This window comes from Halichoerus grypus, chromosome 4, assembly GCF_964656455.1.
Source record: "Halichoerus grypus chromosome 4, mHalGry1.hap1.1, whole genome shotgun sequence".
In the NCBI taxonomy this organism is placed as follows: domain Eukaryota; kingdom Metazoa; phylum Chordata; class Mammalia; order Carnivora; family Phocidae; genus Halichoerus; species Halichoerus grypus.
Window position 1 is genome coordinate 181,970,860 of NC_135715.1, and position 27,551 is coordinate 181,998,410.

At 38.2% G+C, this 27,551-nt stretch overlaps 1 protein-coding gene across 1 annotated transcript in view; it reads left to right on the forward strand.

Annotated features, from left to right (window-relative positions):
• RHBDD1 (rhomboid domain containing 1) overlaps positions 1-27,551 on the forward strand; it is a 683,913-nt gene that overhangs the window by 274,113 nt on the left and 382,249 nt on the right. The gene's annotated exons all lie outside the window — the stretch shown is intronic.

The following is a 27,551-nucleotide window of genomic DNA, read 5'->3' on the forward strand; positions in this document are numbered from 1 at the left end:
GCCCACACTAACAACTTCATCTTAACTTGATTACATCTGCACAGACCCTATTTCCAAATAAGGTTACATTCACAGGTACTGGGGGGTTTGGACTTCAACAGATTTTTGGGAAGATATACTTCAACCCATAACAATGCCCACATGATATTTAGTACATTTATTCCACCACATAGAGAAGTCAGGATAAAGGGATATCAAAATTTTGCCATCCAGTAAGTCAGATAAAATGTGCTTTCCATTGAGAGGGTCCAGTGAGGGGGAAATGAAGAGCAAAAACTTTCAAAAAAAGACACTTCCTTATTTTATGGACAGAGTCAAAGGAAGTAAAATTAGAAGAGAAACAGTTTATTCTACCATTAGAGTAGATGCCGGGGACTGGCAGGGACTGCTTTGATAGCACCTGAGTGTTAATCTAACTCTTTATGAGCTGATCTAACTATGGATATAAATCATTAAATGTACTAAAACTAAATTTGCATGTTTCCATCATTTATAAAATTAGGTTGGCCTAAAGAAATAACTGATTTATGGTTAAATATTAAGCATGTAAGAAGCAGAAAATATTATCAATGTGAATAAAAATCAAAACATGTAAAATCAAACAAGTGGCTGTTGTGTTTGTCTGTCAAATTGGCCAAGATTTACCAAACAAAAAAAACAAAACTCTCTAGTATTCTTGATTAACAAGGGTATAGATAAAACGGTCCTCCTTAACACCACTGGTAAGAATGGAAATTATAACCCTTTGGATAATAATTTGGTAATAAATATCACATACTTTATGAAAAGACTTTCCATATGACCCAGAAATTCTTTTCCTAGGAAATTATCTTAAGGAAAATCTAGTGCATGTGTATGAACTTTTAGTTACCAGAATTTTCATCACATTATTGCTACTAAATAGACACAAGCTAAGTAAATACTTACAAGTAAATAATAATATAGCCATGTGATAAACTCTGATTGGTGTCATTTTTTAAAATGATTCTATAGAACAAGGATCAGGAAACCATAGCCCACAGGCTAAATCTGACCCATTGCTGTTTTTGTAAATAAAGTATCATTGGAACAGAATCATACACATTCATTTATGCATTGTGTATTGTTGACTTCTCAAGGTTAAGTAGCTGGGATAGTATTGCCCACAAATCATAAAATACTTACCTCTGGGGGCACGTTGGTGGCTCAGTTGGTTAAGCGTCTGCCTTCAGCTGGGATGGAGCCCCCCTGTCAAGCTCCTTGCTCAGCAGGGAGTCTGCTTCTCCCTCTCCCTCTGCTCCTGCTCTGCCTACTTGTGCTTGCGTGCTCTCTCTCTCTCTCTCTCTCTGTGTCAAATAAATACATAAAATCTTAAAAAAAAAAAAAATTTACCCTCTGGCCCTTTATAGAAAGTTTGTTGATCCCTGCTATAGAAAAAGCCATATGATATGGAAGAAGTTGTCAATTATGTTTATGAAAAGGAATAGTACAAAATAATGTGCTTAATAGGAGTTTATGGTTTTAAATGCATTTATTTAAAAAGTTATGCAAATATGTGTAAATAAGTCAGTACACCAAAAATCAATAATCATTATCTCAGGGAAATGACATTTTGAGTATATGTTTTTCTTTTTTAAAAAATTTTCTATCTTTTCCAAAATGTCTGCCGTGAATATGTGTGTAAACACACAAACATATTTTTAAAATAAATACTGCTAATTCAAAAATTGATTTAACTCTGAGTCAGTTGCTTAACCTCTCTGAGCTTCAGTTTGGGCCACTGTTAATAACAGTATCTTCTTCATAGGCTTGTTATGAGCAGTAGCTATGAGATAATATACATAAAGTGCACGGGAGTATCTGGAACTTTCTATCGACTAATAGAGTATCAGTGGAGAGTCCCGAGAAAGCTACTTAATGCACTGGAAACATCTGCAAGGTCAACTCCAGAAAAAGTATAAAGAAATATCCACATCTGGTAGAATAGCATCAAAGTTCACTTTAGTTTTTACTTAAGTAACTGGTCTGACTAAAGGCACGCTAGGGGGTTTTCTGCAGGAATGGGGCTGCGCCTGATTTTGGTGAAAACTTTTAGGTATTGTTTTTAGATGTGTATCATATAATTCTTACAACAGAGTTATAAAATTTCCAGTTTGGCTCAATGATAATAATGTCCTCCCATTATCAAGTTGCCCAGAAGCCTTTCCAGATAAGAATGCAAAGAGTATCTGAAAAGAATACAAAACCAGAACAAATCCTTACAGACCAGAAAACCTAGGAATGCATGAATTATATAAACTGTGTTTTCTTGTCACACACAGTTAAAAGGACTGTTGTTGCCAGCTGTCTTTATATCAAAGAGGATATTTTGATCTCTGCTGGGAACCAGCCATATAATTATTGAACATTTCTTTGACTCTCCAACTACTGTTCATTGTAGGTAACATCCCAGGTTCCTTTTAAAAAAAGCAAGGCAATCAAGTCAATTTTGTTTTTTGGATTTATTTATTAAAACTTACATTAATGCTCAAATATATTATACAGTATTCAAAACTATTTTCAACCAATCTTTCAGTTAATAGAAATGAAAACTAAAACAAAAAGTATCCCAACTGAATAGGAGTACAAACAGGACAGTGATGTCTATTACTTAGACTGAAGCTGATTCTTCAGGAAGCAAAAACATCTAGTTGATTTAATTAAAGAAAAGAGAAACTCAGTCAATCCAGATGTCTGGCATCATAAAAACCAAAAAACTGAGTCTTTGATGTGATTCACCAGATGTTTTAGCCTCGTGGAGACAGACTAAAAGGAAAGGATTCAGATGGGTTTCAAATTCCCTCATTTCTCCCTGGGTACTCAGTGTGAATCTTCTTTGCTTCCACTTTGGTTACCTAATCCCCACACCCTATGGTAACATTATCTCATATTTTCTTTCAGACCAAATCTTGGGATATCTTGATCAAGTACCAAACTGAGAAACAAGTGGTAATGTATAAACAATTTCATTTCCGCTCCCCCTAGACATATGACTTCATGCGGCCTTTCTCTGGAAAGACTACAGCGCATGCAGCCTCACAGAAACAGAGTGGTAAGAAGCACTGAAGATGCCCATACACATAAAATCTGACAAGATCAACCAAAATGATAGATTCAGGGGAAATATTCTTGAAAGGTATTATTAGCTTGATTGCTCTGCAGGGTGAACATTTGCTGTTCAGATTGCCTATAATCAGCTTTCCCTATATCAAGCCACTAATGAGTTGATGGTGAGATAAGCTTTTCCTCAAAGGACATAAATTAAAGACTGACAATTACCAAAACAAAGAGAGGAAAATATAAGTGTGTTCCTTCATAGTGTCATGGGGATCTGCAGGTTTGCCTGAGTTCTGAGTTACGACAACTCAACTCTTTTTTTAAAGCAAACTGATTGGCAAAAATCATCCTCAGCGTAGGCAAAAGAGATTCCACCCTATGTGTTATAATTTAAAAGAAACAAAGAAGGTGATTTCATTATATCTCCATCTTTGGCCTGAATGTCCCATCTCTGAGAATAAAATAGCTCTCATCTTTTGCATCTCAGTAGAGCTTCGCATGTATTACCTCAGTTGATTGGCTCAACAATTTAAGAAATATATCATTATACCCATTTTTCCTCATGAAGCTAAAGGGTTTTCCTCAGGACATAGTGAGCAGTGATCAAAAACCCAGATATTCTAACTCCTAGCCTTAGTACCAAGTTGCCTCTGAGAATGAGTTAGAAAAGAAATATTGAGACCGTTGGGTCTGAGAAAACATTAGATAAACTGCACTCTAAAGAACGTCATTCATCAGGTTAGTCTGTTGATACCTTGAACTTCAATGAAGGAAAGAAACAGGACAAGCCCACTTGGAACCCAAAAATTGTCTTGTACTTTGGTGTATTTGAAGACAGTCTTCACAAAGCCAAATTTACTAATTACTAACTCAAGTATTCTGGAAAACAAATTTTTAAACACTTCTCTACCAAAGAGCAATATAACTAAGGGAAAAGTCAAAGGTATCTCTTCTTTCTCTGAATTTCTAAAAATCTTATTATCTAGCTATGCTTTTACGTTCCAGTATAACCTCTATTCTTAGAGGCCATGTCATCTGAAGATATCTTTGAGTGACCAAAGTCATATTACAAAGAGTAACAACAATGTAGAGGGCATCAATATACAGCCTACAGGCTCCAGTTTGCCTGAGAGTGTTCTAAATCTAACCATTGATTTAATCTGCTTTCTCTGTCAACACCTTTCTTAACCTCTATATCCTCAGCTGACACCAAACTTCTCAGCTTCTTCAGCCACAACCAACCAATCTCAATAGTTATCACCATCACTGAAGCTTTGAGAAAAAAAAAAAATGTTCCCCTTCTAATGAACATCTTTATTTACCCAACATCATTCCTTTTTAGCAACTGTTGCTCTTCCACTTCCTGGGCCGTTACTGATTTGCTTCAGGTCACTTCTCCTGGCATAAGGCTGAGCACATGGCTAAGGTTGAGCAAGCAGAAAACGTCCCTCAAATCAAGCAATTGGTTGTGACAAGGGATTTGATCCAAACTGAGCCGATGAGTGTCAGTCCAAGGGCTCTGGCGGGCACTCTCAGAGAGGAGAACCTCCATTTTCTCTGGGATCAATACCTACAAGGACAATAGAGCATTACACAGAAAACCTGCCTGAAGAAAAACCAGCACAGAGGAAAGCAGAGGAGAAGGTTGAATAAGAGACATCATCTGATCTCCCAGTCCAGATATCTCTGAAAGATACGATACCAGCTTTGACTCTTCACTCTTCAGTACATGAGGCCATAAACTCCCTTTTTCTTTTTTGTTTGTTCAAATTACTATGACTTGGATTTCAGAGCTTATAACCAAGAGTCCTATTCAACACACTCTTCAACTTAACCTTTAAACATTCCATGTGCTAAATTTTCTGAACTGGTGTGGTCAACTTTGTTTTTAAAATAAAACATTTTGGAATCATGGGATCCTTAATTGATGTGACAGCCATGAAAATGTGCCTCTCAGATCTTTCACTATAAAGTACTGACCAATGTCCCAGATGCTATGTTCTGAATCCACCAGCACTTTTCATCCAAGGCCATGTTTCCCACAGGCTGATTCCAGCCAATGACTGAGTGTAGCAGGAACAGTGAGCAAGCCATTTGTATGAGATGTGGGGCAGCTATGAAGAGTGTCATTGGCTGGAAGACTCCCCATCAGCCTTTCCAAAATTTCTTATAACTACACACTGTCCAAGATTCTTCCACCCAACCTTTTTTCCTTCCCTTTCTCTAATACAAGAACCTGTATCATGGTCTAAAAGCTGTCTCAGGATATTCCAGTTGCCTTCTTATTTTCCTTCTCAGGTATTTTGTCAAGAATTTTGAAGGGTCTGAGATTTTCTTATCCTGCTTACAAGATAGCAAGTTAGCTTGCCACCATTTCATGGATGCTGGCAGAAGACAAGAGACCATTGGATGAAAGACAAAGGAGAGTGTCTTGCTCACAGCAATAGCAGTAGCTACAATATCAACATTTGCTCTAGTTACTCAAACTGCAACACCCACAGGATGATATTAAGGCCAAGTGACACCCTTACATATGGGGGGTGGTTATTTTTGGGTTTTATTTTTGAGATTTTTTTTTTTGAGAAAATTTCCCCAAGCTTAGAAAAACTTGAATTTCTTATAACAAGTATTAGGTCTGTCTGAACTTCACTCTGAAGGGAGACATTATTTTCATTATACTAGACAGTAAACATTCTGACTTATGCTCTGGAAGGAGACACTACCTCTGATTTCAAGGCTGTTCACTATACAAACGTCCTTGAGAAGATAATCTAGAACAAGGGCAGTCAGTGCCTTTTCTCACGAGATGTACAGAAATGCAAGAGATCCATTTGTCTCTCATTTCATCCAGAAAGTTTCTTTTACATCTAATCTTATCTTGGCTTCAACTTCTAGGAAACTCAGGCTAGCATAAATGGTGTTACTACTTAGATTGTTATAGCCTTTAAGAGTAAAAATAATGTTTTGCCTCTGTTTTCAGCCTCCACAGCACTTGGCAGGGTGCTTAGCAGATATATGTTGATAAATTGAGCCACAGAATTAAGTTTAATAATCTAACTAATGAACATAAGACTTGACTTTTAAAAAAGGGAAAAGCATTCTTAATATAGGATGTAAATTCTCTGTTTCTTTTTCCAAATTGGCTGAACTATTGCTGTACACTGATACTGTTCAGCCATTTCTTTGTCTCTGCCTGCTCTAACTACCCAAGGTGATGACTGTCACATAAAAGCTTGGTCCATTCAGTGCTGAGCCAAGAAAGATCCTTACAAATACCCTAACTACTGGAAAATAGAGCCTTAGAGAAGAGCGCTTATCCCCTAACCACTCACTACATAAACAAGACTGTAGGTCTCCAAACGTACCCAAAATATTTTAATTTATAGAAGTGACTGAATGATGACACAGAGAGACCAATAGCATTGAGAGAAGAATTTTACTATTTACATTTCCCAAGAAGAAGGGACATGCCACATCATACAGGGGCACATAAGGAAGCACCAGTTTTGGTCAGAAAGCAGAAAGAGAGAGAGGAAAATCCAGATCAGAGACCTTAGTGGCTTTCATGGGGAAGACAAGGCAAGGCAGGCTAAACAGCTTAGGACAGGATGGTTTGAATAATTCCAGCAAACCTTGGGGCATAAAGGCTCTCCCTAGTTGTCGGGTACCTGACCTGGGTTGATCTAGGGAAAGAGAATGTTGGCTTGGTATGAGACAGTTTGTTAAAGGAGATAGTTAGGGGGTGTGGGCTCCTAATTTGTTAGTTTACATAGGAAAGTTGTATTCCCAGATGAGCTTTACATTTTCTCTAAAACCTTGGTGGCCTTTGTGGTGGGGTGGGGAGGGTTGCTGACTCTCCAGTAAGTGAGGCCACAAATGCCAGAGCATCAAGGATACAAAAAATAAGAAAATATAGTTAATACAATTGGCGCTGTGATGAACAGATGCCAAATAGACCAATACAGAGTCTAAGAAAACAGAACATGGTGTCTCCCTATCTTTCTGAACCACGGACAGCTCCTGGTGCTCACTGCAGCTCTCCACTAGCTAACAAGTCCCCCCTGAAGAACTCTAGTCACTGAATGATGAAAAAGAGGTGTTTTTTGTTTGTTTGCTTGTCAGTTAAGTTACTCCAATGTGTCTTTACCCAGAGGTGAATTTCATTTCTGCTCTCCTTCCCTTCTACCTTGACTTTTACCTTCACCTTCCTGGTCGTTTGCTCAAACAGGCATCGGTACCCATGGAGAAGGCCTGTTTGAATTCAGTTGGACTTCTGAGCAGAACCAGGGGTAATAAACTATGTCTTCCATCACAGCTAGTCTTTCCAATCTTGCTCTACATCTGCCTTACCTTGATTTCATTCCCTACTCATCAGCAGGCAAAAACATGTTATATCATCCTAATTTAAAACAGTCAGACGCAGTCAACTTGATAATTCTATTTATGACCAAAACACAGGTTGTCATTTGAAATGATAAAGAACAGCTCAGCATGGCTTTTTATAAATAAGTATGTTTAGTAAATATATAATGAACTCATACATTTATTGTCATGGATAAGCCACCTATTACAAATTAGTAGTGAATTTCCATTGAGTTAAAAATAAAATTCAGCCTCACAGGGGTTTTTTATGGGGTGGGGTTTTTTGATGTCGTTGGGGGGGAAGGAATGGGAGACTCTATACAGCATACTTATTTCTCTGTAATCTGCTTGAGAACTGCAAAAAAGGAAAAATACCAATGCCTTAAAAACTGTTCTAAGACTCCAACCACGGACCAATAAAAAAATAATAAAAACTCATTAAGAATTCAAGCTTTCAAAATGAAATCTAATTTGGCATTAAAACAGTACAAGAGAATTAAAATCAATGCTTGAATTACATGGGCTTTCATGAGCTTTCTGCTATTGAAAGTGTTGATCTTTAAATATGCCCCCAAAATGCAATAACATGATAGGGTAGTACTAGCTATGTAGTAAAATTCATTGTGTTAAGGAATAGATTTTTACAAAGGAAAGAAAATATGTGACAAACTGTTTTGTTCCTAAATTGTCTGTGAGCTCCATTGCCCTATGGATAAAGCTGCTCTATAATTACTCTTGCTAGTCCACAGACTTTACTGCTTGGCAATGCCTAATGAGCTCCTATTTTCATTTATGGGAGTCAATGATTCATAGGGTGAGCAGAGAAATCTTTTATCAATTAGGTATAAAGGATCATATTCCCATCTTGATTTGTATCAGCCCTGGATGGAAACCACTTTTGCCAAGCACTATAGTTCATCAAGAACTATCATCATACCATTTATATGTTTCACAGCCACACTCAATTCTAACTCGATTTCCTAAGACAAAGTACTGCTGTAAGTGGAATTCAGGAAAACAAGGTAGTTGTAGCTTGCAGTAGATTCTACAGAGGAAAATAAATCCTGTGATCTGTTGCTGTGTTAACATTAAAGAACATCAAGTCTAGGGGAAAATGTACACTGTGTCTAGTTGGAATCCATAGCTGCCACACATGAAAAAATATGAGTCAAAGTAAATATCCTTTATTTCATTTGTATGGATGAAATTTTGGCTCTACTACATAGAGCCTTTTAACTTCTAGCCAATTGTCAACAGAAATGCATAGATACAAGTACAGAAAAACTAGCATCATACAATTTCACATAAATGGAAATATTGCCAAACATGCCAGAGTAGGACAATTATGCAATATTTCAGGATTGCTTTTTATGCAATCCTGTTTACTGAGCTTGATTTTCAAAGTGACAAACTGTTTTCAAACTAGCAACTCTTCCCCCCCCACCCCCCACTAATTGGTGTCTACAATAACATGCACTCCTTCATTTACGGAGATGATGCTATGGATTTGCCATTTTCCAGGCCAGGGTAGGTAGATAGTGAATTAGTCTGTCACTAGTAGGAATACATTTGCACTTATCTCTGCCTAATTTCCCCTTTCTCCTCAAACATGTGAACACCAGCACACATCTTCAGACAGTTGGCTGGGAACCGGGTACAGACAGCAGCCATGGCTCTGTCCTCAGGGTCAATCTCAATCTTGACCTTGTGAAAGCCACTGGGAGACAACATCCATAAATTATCAGATGCTGCAGAATTAGAGCAATCAGCTGTTTTCTGGGACACTGCCTTCTCATACAGACAAGTCAAAACACAACCTTACCATATCCTTCCTGCTTTCCACCACGTCCATTTAGAAAAAAAAAAAAGAAAAGCTTACGTACGCTGAGAACCAAAGTTGCCCTGACTTCTAAGAAGTTATAAGTCTTCTCAGACTTGGAAGAACTTCAATGACCCTTTTAGACACCTTATTAATGTAAGGTTCAAGAATATCGTTAAGCGTCTGCCTTCGGCTCAGGTCATGGTCCCAGGGTCCTGGGATCGAGCCCCGCATCGGGCTCCCTGCTCAGCGGGAAGCCTGCTTCTCCCTCCCCCACTCCCCCCGCTTGTGTTCCCTCTCTCGTTGTCTCTCTCTCTGTCAAATAAATAAATAAAATCTTTAAAAAAAAAAAAAAAGAATATTAAGGCAGCCATGACAAGATATCAGGGAGAAGAAAACCCCAAGTCACTCTGTAATCATCAGTTCATATGTGATTGCCAAACGTGTGCTATTCAGATATATAAAAATACATATTTGTTTCCCCAGATACAAAACTCTAGAAAACTAATATGAAAAGAACTACTTTTGAATCTTTCCTGAAATAGAAATAGACTAGTAGAGTTTTTAAAACTGCCATTATTTCAGGGCAATACGTCTGTTGCTAATGACACATGCATCGAACATCAGTACCCCTTCAATGAGAAGTTCCCTATAAATTCAGGATTTTGTATGTATTGGTTTTTAGAAATGCTTCTAATTGCAGAAAGTATACTACAAGAGGAAGAAACATTTTAGCTATTTTTGCTAAGAAACACTCAGCAGCTATGTTTACTTCTATGTACACCCTTCAAATCACACACATCTATCTAAATGTTGTCTTATGATTTATACTGTAAACAGGGACACCTTGGTTTTGTTCTTTTGCGGGATGGGAACCACTAGTATGAAAAAAGATAAAGTCGAATAGACTATAAAAAGAGGCATTGATCATTAAGGAAGATATAAGTACTGTAAAATATAAGATTTCACAGCAATGAAAATGTAAGGAAAATACTTTGACCCTTTGGACAGGGCTAAATGAAGCTTCTCCGGGGGAACATCAAACACTGAAACATTTTTGAAAATTCGCTGGGAAAAGCTATTTTCAATGAAAAATATAAAATTTGCCTTAGGGCAGATAAGGATTTTGTGGAGCCTTTAAAAAAAAAGTATGCAAAATACAAAATTAAGTATGCAAATGAATATTTATTTATAATGAGAAAATAAATCACACATCACAAAGTTTTTATAGCCAACAACACAAAATCTGGAAAAACAGCATTTTTATTAATTAAACAGCTTTTATTAATTAAACATATTTATAAGACTTATTCCTATATTTTTGAATGCATACTGTTTGATGGCCTTTTCATATGAAAATTATGTTGTAATATCATTTTCCATAGAGAGAAGAGAAAAAACGCACTTTCCTCTAGCATGGTTGGTTGAAATCTATTTATTATTATTGACAGTTTATAAAACTTCTTTTCAGCTTCATGGCTTATTTTCTGTAATATCATGTAAATTTCAGAGTTGTTACATTTAGGAAACCTCTATCAAGCTTCTCCTTTATGTGCTGCTTGTCACACTAATAACGATATACCCCACCTTGTCAAATATATTGCTGACAGGAGGGAGCCATAAAATATAACAATAGTTCTCTATTCCACTTTGCCTCACACCAAAACACTTCTGTTTATCTTAATAAACACCAATAAATTATTAAGAGAAAAATTGTATTTATTTCACCTTAATATTCTTTATTATTTTGAAACACTTTGCAGGTGATCCAAGTAATCACAAATAATTATATTTCTAAAGTGATTGATAATGGTATCTGTTTCCTTTCTGTCCTTCATCTCTCTCTTGAATGACCTGTTGAATACATCATCTCATGGCTGTTTTTTAAATCAATAAAATGATCTACCAATGTAATAAAACCATCAAGAAGTTACCTATGTTAGGAAGCTTAAAATTTTTAATGTTATAAAGTAAAAAATCATCATGCAGAGGTGCCTGGGTGGATCAGCCGGTTAAGCATCTGACTCTTGATTTCGGCTCAGGCCATGATCTCAAGGTCATGGGATTGAGCCCCTCGTCAGATTCCGTGCTCAGCAAGGAATCTGCTTGAGATTCTTTCTCTCCCTCTCCCTCAGCCCCTCCCCGCTTCTCTCAAATAAATAAATAAATCTTTAAAAAAAATCATGCATTTTAATGGGAACACCTGGTAAATCTTTGACTAAAACGGCATGCCATATGACAGATTTGAACCAGAAACAGTTGAAAAGAAAGGAGGTTAACAAATTTCTAACATTAAAATTAACCCAGTTAACATCTCATGTATTTTAAGAATATGTCCCATTTTATTTTTTTCTGAGGCAATCAAAACCAATCTGAAAGCAAATATAATGTATTAAATGTGATTATAATGATAAAAGTTATTACAGTACTTACATTGTTTCATAAGTGACTGGACCAACTCCTATTATCTTGTAATGTTTTGCAAAAGATGTCATTATTTTGTTGCACTTAGTAGTTTTGAATCTGAAGATTTCTTTTTGCCTGCCTATTCAGGTCAAATCAGACAACCATGCATTCTCATCCAAAACTCAGAGATCTTTAACCTCCCGTGGGTAAAAGTCGTGGCTGATAAATATTTATAGAACTCCACAGCAAAGCTTCTGTTTGTTAGAAAAATCTCCAAGAATGACATGACCTCTGAATTTTCTGGAATCATATTCCTGTTGTGATCTATAGGGTTCAGAGGCCCTTGCCTTGTTTAAATATAAAGCCCTAGGGAGGACCTTTAAAAATCGAATCCATTTTTTATGTTTGACATTCACTTCATATTGGACCTACAGTTTTTTTTTTATTATTATTTTTCTTAATCAGATAAGCCAAAAGTTTAAGTGTGAGATAGTATGCTATGGGATATAAATATCAAAATGATCAAGACTGACAATTTTAATGACATCTAAAAAATTGTATTTCTATTTTAGTAACCTGTCCCCTAAGATCCCCCCCAGCCTCCCCTTCTTTGCTTCCATATATCCATACACACTCTTCCTCTTTCCACTTAGCTTTGAAGGAAAACTATCTTCTCCTTGTCTAAAGCTAACTTAAGACCTATCAATGAACCCCATGTCCTCCTGGTCTTAAAGGATGTAGCTTCATAAATTAGCCCTTCTCTGTTTCATTTTCAACCCTTCCTTCTTTACTAGCTTCTTTTCATTCATTAATCAGTGTGTTCAAATGCCTCCCATTTTCAAGCACCTGCCCCTTATCCTGTGTCTATTTACATTCCCCTCTCTCTCATTCCTTCTAAGACCAAACATCAGAAAGATGTCATCTTTGGTTGTCTTCCTTTATAACTTCTTCAGCCTCAACACACTCTGATGAGACTCCAGCCATGCCAAGAGCAGCTCTCACAAACATCACAAAGTCTTCTACACTGCAAGACCCAGAGATGACTCTGAGGCTTTATCTAATTTCACTTCTCCATAGCATGTTCTGACCACTTCATTTGTCTTTAAGTCCCTCCCTTGATGCCATCATTCTCCCTCCATAATTCTCTGACCATTCCTTCATGGGCTCCTTTGTTCTGCAACGCTCTCCTCTTCTCATTTGTCATCCTCTCTTGGCCACCTCATCCATCTTTATGATGTCAACCCTTGTTTATATATTGATGGCTTTCAAAACTGTCTCCATTCTAGACCTCTCTTATATAGATAGCTACACTTCCTCTTTCATAACAGACATCATACCTGTAGCTACTGTGGGAAGTCTTCTTTTCTCACTAACAGTAATCTCCACAAGGACAAGGACCTGTTGTTCATTGTTGAATCCCCAGTAACTAGCCCAGGTGGTTATCACCATGAGAAGTGTAGCATCCTTTCATTTTCTTAAGCTCAAAACTTGAGAGAAAATTTCTGATTCCTCCCTCTTTTAACCCTCACAAGGAAGCACTCAGCAAGTTCAGCTGATCCAATTTCTTAAATATCTCTTGAATCTGAATCTTCTCTTTCCTTTATTGCCATAAAATCTTAACTTCAGCCAGTTAACTTGACTGGATATTTCCAACCAGCTTCTGTTCCCTTCTACTTCCCCATAATTACCCTAGGGTTCTTGATAAAATGCAAATTAGTCCACATCTCTTTCCTGCTAAAAGTTTTTCAGTGGTTTCCCAACAGGTTTAAAGACCTTAATCTTTTAGAATATGTGTGTATGTTTGTGTACATGCATGTGTATGTATGCATTTGTGTATGTGCATTTATGTATATATATATGTATATGTATATTATTATGTATATGTATATGTATATATATGTATATTATATATATATATATATCTATGGATGTGTGAGCATGTCAGCCTTCCTAACTTGGCCCCTGCCTACTTGTCCAGCCTCATTCGTACTGCTCTCCCCACTATTCCAGTTTTGCTCCAACAATACCAGATGATTTACAGTTCCCCAACCAAGGCCAATACACTGGAATGTCAATATGATTGAATGTATCTGACAGGTTTGTCTCCTCACAATCCAGTTCAGATGTCCCATTTTTGAAGGTCTTCTCTGATCCTTCCCTCTCCATAGTTAACTGTTTCCTCCTCCATGTGGTCCCACTTCTTAGTATTTACTTCGCCTTTTGCCTTGATGACTCTGGACTCTACTGGGTATTTTAGCTCAATCCCAACCATTAAGCTGTTAGTCTCTTTCAAGAAGTCTCAGTAACTATTCTTTTTTTTATACATATAAGTTTTTTATTTTTATTTTTTTAATTTTATTTATTTGTCAGAGAGAGAGAAAGAACACAAGCAGGGAAGTGGCAGGTAGAGGGGGAAGCAGGCTCCCCATTCAGCAGGGAGCCCGATGTGGGACTCGATTCCATGACCCTGGGATCATGACCTGAGCCAAAGGCAGATGCTTAACCAACTGAGCCACCCAGGTATCCCTCAGTAACTATTCTTAATAAATTTTATTTGTTAAAGCAATTTTAGGTTCACAGGAAATTGAGCAGAACATACAGAGGGTTTCCATATATCCACTAACCTCCACCCCTAACCCCATACTTGTAGCCTCCTCCACTAACAACATCCTATACCACAAAGGTACATTTTTTACAATCAATGAACCTACACAGACACATCATTATCACCCAAAGTCCATAGTTTCCAATAGGGTTCACTCTTGGTGTTGTACATTCAATGGGTTTGAGCAAATGTATAATGACATGTATCCACCATTACAGTATCATACAGAGTAGTTTCACTGCCCTAAAAATCCTCTATGTTCCTCTATTCATTCCTCCCCATTAACTCTTCACAATCACTAAACTTTTTACTATCTCCAGAGTCTTGCATTTTGCAGAATGTCTTATAGGTGGAATCACACAGCATGCAGCCTTTTCAGATCAGCTTCTTTCACTTAGTAACATGCATTTAAGTTTCCTGCATGGATTCAGTGGCTTTTTGATTTCTTGGGACATACTATAGTTCTGGTCACAGAAAAGATACCAAATAGTCTTACTTGCACTAAATCTATAACTTGTTTTAATTGTACAAGTATTTGCATGTGTCCTCCTTTGAAAATACATTATTCTATCATTTTCTGACTTCTAGCTTTTATTTTATTTTTTTAATTTTATGATGTTATGTTAATCACCATACATTGCATCATTAGTTTTTGATGTAGTGTTCCATGATTCATTGTTTGCATATAACACCCAGTGCTCCATTCAATATGTGTCCTCTTTAATACCCAGCACCAGGCTAACCCATCCCCCCAGGCCTCTCCCCTTTAGAACCCTCAGTTTGTTTCTCAGAGTCCACAGTCTCTCATGGTTCATCTCCCCCTCTGATTTCCCCCCCTTCATTTTACCCTTCCTGCTATCTTCTTTTTTTAACATATAATGTATTATTTGTTTCAGAGGTACAGGTCTGTGATTCAACAGTCTTACACAATTCACAGCACTCACCATAGCACATACCCTCCCCAATGTCTATCACCCAGCCACCCCATCCCTCCCACCCCCCACCACTCCAGCAACCCTCAGTTTGTTTCCTAAGATTAAGAATTCCTCATATCAGTGAGGTCATATGATACATGTCTTTCTCTGATTGACTTATTTCACTCAGCATAATACCCTCTAGTTCTATCCACGTCGTTGCAAATGGCAAGATTTCATTCCTTTTGATGGCTGCATATATATATACATGTATATATACAACTTCTTCTTTATCCATTCATCTGTCGATGGACATCTTGGCTCTTTCCATAGTTTGGCTATTGTGGACGTTGCTGCTATAAAAATCAGGGTGCACATACCCCTTCGGATCCCTACATTTGTATCTTTGGAGTAAATACCCAGTAGTGCAATTGCTGGGTCATAGGGTAGCTCTATTTTCAACTTTTTGAGGAACCTGTCTTCCAGAGTGGCTGCACCAGCTTGCATTCCCACCAACAGTGTAGGAGGGTTCCCCTTTCTCCGCATCCCTGCCAACATCTGTCATTTCCTGACTTGTTAATTTTAGCCATTCTGATTGGTGTGAGGTGATATCTCATTGAGGTTTTGATTTGGATTTCCCTGATGCTGAGCGATGTTGAGCACTTTTTCATGTGTCTGTTGGCCATTTCGATGTCTTCTTTGGAAAAATGTCCGTTCATGTCTTCTGCCCACTTCTTGATTGGATTATTTATTCTTTGGGTGTTGAGTTTCATAAGTTCTTTATAGATTTTGGATACTAGCCCTTTATCTGATATGTCATTTGCAAATATCTTCTCCCATTCTGTCAGTTGCCTTTTGGTTGTGTTGACTGTTTCCTTTGCTGTGCAAAAGCTTTTTATCTTGATGAAGTTCCAATAGTTCATTTTTGCCCTTGCTTCCCTTGCCTTTGGCAATGTTTCTATGAAGACGTTGCTGCGGCTGGGGTCAAAGAGGTTGCTCCCTGTGTTCTCCGCAAGGATTTTGATGGATTCCTGTCTCACATTAAGTCTTTCATCCATTTTGAGTCTATTTTTGTGTGTGGTGTAAGGAAGTGGTTCAGTTTCATTCTTCTGCATGTGGCTGTCCAATTTTCCCAACACCATTTGTTGAAGAGACTGTCTTTTTTCCATTGGATATTCTTCCCTGCTTTGTCAAAGATTAGTTGACCATAGAGTTGAGGGTCCATTTCTGGGTTCTCTATTCTGTTCCATTGATCTATGTGTCTGTTTTTGTGCCAGTACCATACTGTCTTGATGATTACATCTTTGTAATAGAGCTTGAAGTCTGGAATTGTGATGCCACCAGCTTTGCTTTTCTTTTTCAACATTCCTCTGGCTATTCGGGGTCTTTTCTGGTTCAGAATTTTACAATTTTTAGGATTTTTTGTTCCATTTCTTTGAAAAAAGTTGATGTTATGTATTACATTACATCCATTGTATTTCCAATACAAATTTTAGGATTATTTGTTCCATTTCTTTGAAAAAAGTTGATAGTATTTTGATAGGGATTGCATTAAATGTGTAGATTGCTCTAGGTAGCATTAACATCTTTTTCACAATACATTCTCTTCCAATCCAAGAGCATGGAATGTTTTTCCATTTCTTTGTGTCTTCCTCAATTTCTTTCATGGGTATTTTATAGTTTTCTGAGTACAGATTCTTTGCCTCTTTGGTTAGATTTATTCCTAGCTATCTTATGGTTTTGGGTGCAATTGCAAATGGCATCAACTCCTTAATTTCTCTTTCTTCTGTCTTGTTCTTGGTGTACAGAAATACCACTGAATTCGGAGCATTAATTTTATATCCTGCCACTTTACTGAATTCCTGTATGAGTTCTAGCAGTTTTGGGGTGAAGTCTTTTGGGTTTTCCACATAAAGCATCAGATCATCTGCAAAGAGTGAGAGTTTGACTTCTTCTTTGCTGATTCGGATGCGTTTTATTTCTTTTTGTTGTCAGATTGCTGTGGCTAGGACTTCTAGGACTATGTTGAATAGCAGTGGTGATAGTGGACATCCCTGCAGTGTTCCTGACCATAAGGGGAAAGCTCTCAGTTTTTGCCCATTGAGAATGATACTCGCTGTGGGTTTTTCATAGATGGCTTTTATGATATTGAGGTATGTACCCTCTATCCCTACACTGTGAAGAGTTTTAATCAAGAAAGGATGCTGTACTTTGTCAAATGCTTTTTTCTGCATCTATTGAGAGGATCATATGGTTCTTGTTCTTTCTTTTATTAATGTATTGTATCACATTGATTGATTTGTGGATGTTGAACCAAACTTGCAGCCCAGGGATAAATCCCACTTGGTCGTGGTGAATAATCCTTTTAATGTACTGTGGGATCTATTGGCTAGTATTTTGGTGAGAATTTTTGCATCCATGTTCATCAGGGATATTGGTCTGTAATTCTTTTTGATGGGGCCTTTGTCTGGTTTGGGGATCAAGGTAATGGTGGCCTCATAAAACGAGTTTAGAAGTTTTCCTTCCATTTCTATTTTTTGGAACAGTTTCAGAAGAATAGGTATTAATTATTTAAATGTTTGGTAGAATTCCCCTGGGAAGCCATCTGGCCCTGGGCTGTTTGTTGGGAGATTTTTGATTACTGCTTCAATTTCTTTAGTGGTTATAGATCTGTTCAGGTCAGTATTCTTGGCTGCATATTTTTCTCATTTAGTGCTCTGAATATATCATGCCAGTCCTTTCTGGCCTGCCAGCTCTCTGTGAATAGGTCTGTTGCCAATCTAATGTTTCTACCATTGTAGGTTACAGATCTCTTGTCCCGAGCTGTTTTCAGGATTTTCTCTTTGTCTCTGAGACTCGTAAGTTTTACTATTAGATGTCGGGGTGTTGACCTATTTTTATTGATTTTGGGGGGGGGTTCACTGTGCCTCCTGGATTTTGATGCCTGTTTCCTTCCCCAAATTAGGGAATTTCTCTGCTATAATTTGCTCCAATATACCTCTCTTCTTCTTCTGGGATCCCAATTAATCTAATATTGTTTTGTCTTATGGTATCACTTTTCTCTCAAATTCTGCCCTCATGATCCAGTAGTTGTTTATCTCTTTTTCTCAGCTTCTTTATTTTCCATCATTTGGTCTTCTATATCACTAATTCTCTCTTCTGCCTCATTTATCTTAGCAGTTAGAGCCTCCATTTTTGATTGCACCTCATTAATAGCCTTTTTGATTTTGACTTGGTTAGATTTTAGTTCTTTTATTTCTCCAGAAAGTGTTTCTCTAATATCTTCCATGCTTTTTTCAAGCCCATCTAGTATCTTTATAATCGTCATTCTGAACTCTAGTTCCAACATCTTACTAATGTCCATATTGATTAGGTCCCTGGCAGTCGGTACTGCCTCTTGTTCTTTTTTCTGAGGTGATTTTTTCCGTCTTGTCATTGTGTCCAGAGGAGAATAGATGAATGAGAGAACAAAATGCTAACAGGGTAAAAATGACCCCAGAAAAATATACACTAAACAAATCAGAAGAGAACTGAAACCTTGGGAAAAGAAAGGGAAAGAAAGAAAAAAGAAAAAGAAAAAGATGAATAAAAAAAAAGAATATGCTTAAATATGATCAGGCTGGTGAATAGATCAGTGCCACACACTAAATTTTGGGCATATTTTGGTCTGTTAGAAGAAACTGCCTCCCAAAATTTTAAAGAAAGAAAAGCTTGTATATGTACAAAAGTAAGGGTAAATATGATGAAGGGATGGAATATGAATGTAAAGGTGAAAATTATAAAAGATTTTATAAAAGGAATTGATAAGATAAAGTTGGTTGAAAAAAGAAAGAAGAGAAATTAAAAAAAAAATAGGGAGAGAATGTGATCAGGCAGGAGACTAGAACAAAGCCATACACTGGAGATGTAGGGTATATTTTGGTCTGTTAGAAGAAACTGTATCCCAAAAATTTAAAGAGAGAACAACTTCTGTATATATAGCAAAAATAAGGTTAACTACTACGAAGAGATAAAATATGACTCTAAAAATGAAAAATAAAAAAGATTTTTTTAAAAGGGATTGATAAGATGTTGGTTGAAAAAGGGAAAAAGAAAAATTCAAAAAGAAAAAGAAAAAGAAAATTTAAAAAATTAACTTTGAAAGACTACAGAATTATGGGGGGAAAGAGCCATTAATTTTATGTGCAGTATTCCCCTAGTGCTGGAGTTCTGCCGTTCTCATTGCTTGTTAACCTTGGTCTTGGCTGGCTGTTCTTGCTGATCTTCTGGGGGAGGGGCCTGTTGCCGTGGTTCCCAAATGTCTTTGCCGGAGGCGGAATTGCCCCGCCCTTGCCCGGTCCGGGCTAAGTAATCTGCTGGGGTTTGCGCTCAGGAGCTTTTGTTCCCTGCAAGCTTCCCCTACAGCTTTGGAGGAGGAGAGTGAAAATGGCGGCCTCCCAATCTCCGCCCCAGAGGAGCTGAGAACTCGAGGTCCCACTCCTCAGTGAGCCCCCAGAGAAAAGCAGTCAGTCACTCCCATCTCCCCAGTCTCCGGCCACACTCCGTGCTCACCTGGCCTGTGACCGAGCGTTTCTATCTCTGGCACACGACCCGTGTGGAGTGTCCAAACCCAGCAGGTCCCTGTGGTGCGCTCCTGCACCGCTCCTCCCGGGGGAGGAAGGGGAGTCTCCCCGGATCTGCCACTTGTTGGGTCCCTGCTGGAGGAGCAGTGGCCCGACTGTGTGGTGGATCACGGTTTATGGCAACCCCGAGCTGAGAGCCCACTACTCGGCTCCGTCTCTGCAGCTGGCTTCCCCGCTCCGATACCTGGGAGCTCTGCCGCACTCAGGCACCCCCGGTCTTCCTGTGACCCCGAGGGTCCTGAGACCACAGTGTCCCAGCGAGGGTTCCACCCCCTGCTTAGCCACTGGAGCGACATCCCTGAGGGGAGCAGACTTCTAAAAGTTCCAATTTTGTGCTCTGCTGCTCTATCACTTGCTGGTAGCGGGTGATGGAGGCCCCTCCCCCCGCCCTCTATCTTCCTGAATATCGCCTCGGATTCACTTAGCTGCACATCCTACCTTCCAGAAAGTGGTTGCTTTTCTGTTCAGAGAGTTGCTGCTATTCTTTTCTTCAATCTCCTGTTGAGTTCGTAGGTGTTCAGAATGGTTTGATCCCTATCCAGCTGAATTCCTGGGACCAGACGAAATTTAGGTCTCCTACTCCTCTGCCATCTTGCTCCTCCCTATCTCTTATTTTAAAAGAAAAAAGATCAAGTAAAAAAGAACATAAAAAATCCACTTGACTTTGTCTGTTTTAGGCTTTTATGCATAATTCTAAAAGATGATGAGTAGTATTTTCCATATGCAATCCTGAGATTTACCAATATACATTTGTACTTTCCTTTGAATCAGAACAGTATATATCTGTTAACAATTGAATTTTTTGTTTCCTTAAAACTATACCTTCAATGGCATTGACTTCTCTCCATTCTGACCATTTTTCCCTGGCCATCTTTTGCATTCAGAACCAATGATACCCTTAAGGCTGAGGTGACACTATCAATTCAAACTAAGCTTTTATCTATAGCAATTATCTTGCAATTCTGGAGTGAATTTTCTGAATTCATTTCAATGGCAACACACAAATGACCATTCCACTTTATGTCAAAAGTGAGAGTATACACAGGAATTCTTGGCTATAACTACTTATTGACACTGATTATTTGTATCGCCATAATTCATTGTCATGTGAATCATCCCAATTGTCTGAGAGCATACTCATGAATGCATCATTCCTCAAATGTTGATGTACATCAGAATTACTGAAGGTGTTCATTAAGGTTAACATTCCCCGGCCACACTCAGTAGACCTCCCTAAGAACCAACAACATGCATATTTAATGAGCATCCCAGGTGATTCTGATACAGATGGTGTGAGAATCTGCTTTCAGAAACAAGTGTGGAACTTCATATAAAAATGCTTGCAAGCAGGTGGCTACTAGCTACAAGAAACCTCTCAGTGAAAGTAATGAGACTGATCATCTGTTAAATTTAATGCTCTATTCTAAATGAAAATTACAGGAGCAAACCTAATTGATTTCTATGTGTTAATTAACAGGGGGAAATAACAAAAATGTCTCTAGTACCACAATCTGCAGGATGGTTTGCACTTAAAGAGAAAATGGCTGTTTTATTAGTATAGTTACATTCTTTGGGTGAGGAAAATTTTCAAGAGTCTAGAACCTGAGAAAATTGCTTCCTATAAAAGGAGGTTGGAAATCTTTAGAATTTCTTCAGATCTGCAAAGTTCTGATATGTCATTTTTCCCATTAGACTAGAAATATATTGGTAGTAACCATATTGCTTATTTGGACAGAAAATCAGCAATTGCATTTAAATCTCTCCATAGGTACCTGAAAATTTCATATGGCTGAGACTGATTAGATGAAAGCCAAATAACAAAGCCATGTTTGTAACCTCCTTTGCCAACCTTGTTCCCTTTCTCATCACAAACTCAGGTACGTATAAATTAATTCATCCTAAATATCTCATGCTCTTTTACCAATTATTTGAGCTAGTGAGATCATCCTGATATGCTTAATTTCTACTCTTATTTAAACTGATAGATAATAACAAAATAATGTTCTGGATTAAGGGAAAATAATTGGTAATTTATTAGCTCATAATGGAAAAAGTTAAAGCATATTGTGACTTTTTTCATAGCGGTACATCATTATCAAAGTTCTTAGTAATAAGGACCAGAGACAAGCAAATGCTCCCAGGGCTTTCCGAAAGTATGATCATGTTTACCTTTTTTCTTGAGTATAAAAATGCTAGTAGAATCTTTGAAAATGTGTAATCAGTGAGAAGTCAAGAAACAAAAAAGTGCCAAGATAGAGTAATGAAGCAGAGACTAACTTGGACCAACTTTAGAGTTGGGCAAATATGTAAGAAAGTGAAATAGTGAACATTTGATTTCTAAGTAGAGAAATTTCATTTCTATGAAAGTCAGAAATTTAAAATAAGCTTCTGACTAATAGGGAAGTCAGGAATATTTCTAGCAGATGGACTTCAGACACTTGTGAAGTGGTTGGAAACACTGCTATCTTTAAGCAAATGCCAACCACTAATATTGCAGGGTCAAATCAATACCCTTCCTATAGGAAGCATCTCTTCCCAACACCAGGCCCTCTCTCTAAATTTCTGAATGTGAGGGACACCTGGGTGGCTCAAGCAGTTAAGCATCTGCCTTCAACTCAGGTCAGGATCCCGGGGGCCTAAGATCAAGTCCCACATTGGGCTCCCTGCTCGGCGGGGAGTCTGCTTCTCCCTCTACTCCTCTCCACTGCTTGTGATCTCTCTCTCTCTCTCCCTCTCACTCTGTCTCTCTGAAATAAATAAAATATTTGAATAAAATAAATTTCTGAATGTGAATTTCATAAAGAAAGAGGAAAATACATACAGATGAGAATATAATGCATTATTTGTTTTCCAAGTGCATAGTTATTAAGGAAAGTATTTTAGAGGTAGACACAAGAGGAGAAATAATAGAGAGTCTAGAAGTATTTACAAGAAAATTTTACATCTTAGAAATGTCTGATTCACTGCCAGTTACCTCTCCACCTCTGTGTCCACTGGGCCTCAAGCTGAACATGTAAGCTTATCCTACAGAGGGACACGACTCTTACCAAGTTGGTCTCCACAGAAACATCTTGTCACCTCTTGTCTTCATATAGTTGAACAGCAAATAGTTAATGAGCACTTAACATGTGTAAGAAACTGTGCCAGACCTGTTCAGATTTCAAAAGCCCTTCAAGAATAATCCCTACCCTTATAGAACTTAGATGTTCTGGTAGAGAGCAAAGACAAATGTGCAAAGTCCCACCACATAAAAATAAAGTTCTGGGTTTGTTGCCAGGAGAGACCTCACATTTGTTTAGGAGAAGATAAGAGAAGGTCTCTCTGAGGAGGTGGTACTAAAGTTAGGTGCAGAAAACAGGAAAGATTCAGACGGATGAGAAGGAAGGGGATGATCTTGAAAGAAGACACCTTCTTGAGAAGAGCAGAATAACAGGAAAATGTAGAAAAGTAGTGAGAAAGAAAGGAAAGAAGGAAGGAAGGAAAGAAGGAAGGAAGGAAGGAAGGAAGGAAGGAAGGAAGGAAGGAAGGAAGGAAGGAAGGAAAGAAGGAAGGAAGGAAGGATGGATGGAAGGAAGGTAGGAAGGAAAGAGAAGAGAAGAGAAGAGAAAAGAAAAGAAAAGAAAAGAAAAGAAAAGGGAAGGGAAGGGAAGGATCAAAACATTTTGTTCCAATGTGAAAAACACTGAAACTCAGTGCTGAATTGGGATAGCTGTCTGGTTGGGGTTCAGGAGGGGAAAAATGAATAAAAAATGAATTCATGGTTTTGAGATTGGGTGATAAGTAGACTATTAATGGCATTAAAGAAATCAGGAATTCTTTATGATAAAATCTTGAATGGCTTGAATAATACAACCATGGACTTTGTTTCAACATTATATTCTCAGTGTCAGAAGAATACCTGAGAGGTACAGAACTGGAATGCAGGTGAGCAATCAAGGTTGGAAATAACATGGGCATTAAATAGCCAGAGTTGACACAATGAGAATTGCTAGTGAATGAGCCAAGAAGGGGGGTGGGGGGAGTAGCAAGAGAGTGTAGCAAAGGATGAACATAGAACTTTAGAGTCAAAGGAGAGAAATGAAAGTTAGAAGGACAAAGAAGGAAATATGGTCAAGAAAGATGGCTGGAGATGGGGCACCTGGGTAATTCAGTCGGTTAAGTGTCTGACTCTTGATTTCAGCTCAAGTCATGATCTCAGGGTCATGGGATCAAGCTCTGAGTTGAGCTCCACGCTCAATGGGGAGTCTGCTGAAGACTGTCTCTCTCCCTCTGCCTGTCCCCCCACACTTGTTTCTCTCTCTCTCTCTGTCTCTCTCAAATAAATAAATAAATATTTAAAAAAAAAAAAAAAAGGAGAAGAAGAAAGGGCAGGAGAGCTGGGGAGCATGTCATGATAAACCCAAAGGAGAAGAAAATTTCAAAAAGAGAAGACTGAGCAACAATAAGAAACATGGACACCATCCCTTTATTCATTCAACAGCAGTGAATCACAGCTATGACCTAGTAATTTTGATAGGTGCTCAGAAGAGACAGTTTCTGCCCTCAAAGAATTCATAGAACAGACAATTCAATACAGAAAGATGAATATCATTGTACAGGAACACACAGAGAAGTTAGGGATTATCAAATAATTTATTTACAAATCTATAGACTGTAAAATGCTATACATGTAAAGTACTATTATTATTATTAAGAATAACAGTCAAGAAAAGCCTTCTGGATTTCAAGTCAAGGAGTCCATCACTGGCATTCAAATAACATTTCAGTTGAATGGTATTTTCTTCCATGCCTATTTAGCTTTTAGTAACTCACAGAAAATCTATAATTTTATAAGTATAAGTTAAATTTTGAACTGAAGCCAATGCTTCCTTAATTGTAGTGTGCCAAAAGAACAAAAGAATGATTCTCTTAACGTCCATCTATATTGATGATCTTCATCCTAAAGACTAAGAACGATGTTATGCAGTCATAAGACCAACTAAGTGTTTGATCCCAGAATCATTGATTTTCACATAGCTTCCAAATTTAGAAGTTCTGCCCCCAGTGACATTGTTTTAGCCCTTTAATATTCTTTCTCAGGGAAATGCTACATAACATTAATGATTACTAATTGGAAGAAACAGTAAGAGCTCTATTGAACCATTTCTCAAAGGAAAATATCTAATGAGTACATTTATAAAAATAGACTTTGAGTGTTTATGTAAAATAGCTCTTTTGCATTTGTAAAATGAACTTTACATTAATATGTTGGTATGTTATGCTAGATAATTTTTGATAAATTCAATTTTGAGCTCAGACTGTTGAAAGATAATGCAAGATTCAGTTTGAGACAGTTGTTCTGGACCAATTAAAATGGGTCTATGGCCCTAAGACAAGGAATGTGAGCAGTGTGGTCTCTAGAAGCTGGAAAAGGACAATGAAAATAATTCTCCTTAGCACCTTCAGAGGGAACAACCCTACCAATACCTTGGTTTTAGTTCAGTGAGAACCATTTCAAACTTCTGAAATCCAGAACTATAAGATAATAAATTTGTGTGGTTTCAAGCCACAGTATCTGTGGTAATTTGTTACAGCAACAATAGGAAACAAATACACTTTCTTCCTGTTCCTTAAAATTTTGTCCTTGAACTGCATTTCTCCAAAAAAAAGTAGAAAAGAAGGCAGTTTTAATGTACAGTATCCTTAATGGTTATTTGTTGAATAAAGGAATGAATGAACAGGAAGCTTTCTGCTTATGAGGTAGACTATTCCATTGTTCTGATTGATAGAAACCTCAAACTTTCCTTAAGTCAAAGTCAGGTTGTAATTCCTGGCTGACTAACTGAGTAGGAGAGTAAATTCCATAGTGTCTTCACTGTAATTAAAATCTGTGTATTTATTTCATTAATATTTACTAAGATAACAAGTAAAAGAAAACCACAAGGCTTGCTGAGGGCCATCTCACCGTAAGTGAATTAGGTTGGGGATCAGAGAACATAGAGACTTCTGTTGGGTATGTTAGTGATTTAAAATGAAATCTGTAGCTATTGGTAGCATACCTACTATGTGCAAAGCTTTAGACCACACACAAAAGAAAAGGCAAAGACATGTTTAAGGCACTTTTTTGGATTAGATTAAGAAGAATTTGGAGATCTGGGGGTGGGAGGATATGGATGAAGCCAGGCAAGTCAAGGCAAACACAATGACACACTCAGGGGTTCTGAATGGACCACTCACTCCTCAACAAATCATGACTGAACACCTACTAACGTGCCAATCACTGAGCAAAAAGGAAGGAAACGAAGCTAAAATGGCAAACAGGGCTGTAAAAGGCTAGACTTGTAGGTAAAAGAGTAAACAAAAAGGTAACATATTGAAAATAATGTTTTAGTAAGTGTTTTGGAGACAGTAGATAGAATCTAGAAGAGAAGAGATGAGCTAAGGAGTTTTTGCAACAATCCAGACTCATCACATGGTGGTGAGGGCCTGACCAAGAGTGAAGTAATAGATAAGCACGGCACTTTGGGCAGGTGAATGGGATGAAATAGAGGGAGGCATTGGAGATGAAGGTCAGTGATGAGCCCACTCCCAAGAACTAAGTACAGAGAAGGCTTTATTAACATAAAAAGCCAGGCATTTGAACTGACCTGTGCTAACATATGAGAAGAGGTTTGATTTCAAGTGCCAGAACGGGATCAAATGGAAAGGTTCTAGCTGCTAACAGAGGCGTGAGACTAGAACCAGGTCAAAGCATTGGGAACCGGGGGTGGGTAGTGGGTCTGTCAATAATTTAGGAGTCAAAAATCCAAATGCCTTCAGGGCTCAGGTCAGTCAATTACAGGAGAGACGTAAGCTGAATGGACCTGAGGCTGGAGGCGGCCACCAGAGTCCTCGCCGGGGGCGGTCTTGTGGAAATCAAACCCAGTGTTCACAGGTCTTCCGGCCTTTGAAGAAAGGCCAGAAAGTGAGATACTTATGTAAAATATCAACATCTGCCTTTTAATCTTAGCCACTAATTAAAACTTTTCAAACACAGGGTGAGTCAAACAAAACCCAGCCCCAGGCCAACCCTGGCTTGAGAGCAGACCAGTTCCAACCTCAAGGAAGAAAAGCTATCAGAGGACATGAAGGGATGGCCCAAGCTGTCAGCAGAGCACCAGCATGTGACATGGGATTTGATGGGACCCTAATGATGGCACCTCATCCCACCCCCTGGGAGTGAGCCCAGTCTGCATGGCTTTGGAGACTGGAGAGCTTTATGGGCTGAATTTTGTGCTCCCGAAATTCACATGTTGATTCTCAAACCCCTGGTACCTCAAAATGTGACTATATTTGGAGATAGGACCTTTACAGCAGTGATTAAGTTCAATGATACCATTAGGGTGGGCTCTCATCCAATCTGACTGACTGTTCTTGTAAGAAGAGGAAATTTGGATACAGAGGAAAGACCATGTGAGGACACAGCAAGAAGGCAGCCATCTGTAAGCCAAAGAGAGAGGCCATAGTAGAAACCAAACCTGCCAGTACCTTGATCTTGGACTTCCAGCCTCTAGAACTGTGAGAAAATAAATTTCTGTTGTTTAATGCCCCAGTCTGTGGTATTCTGGTATGGTAGCCCTCGCACACTAACACAGCGATTATCAACCAACCTCCCCCTGGCTTTTAATGAATTGAGGATTTCCTCTACACAGGCAGAAAAGGAGAGAGTAGACATTATAGAGGGGATATGAAAGGTATAGTCCATTCATTCATGAAACCTGATGATCAAA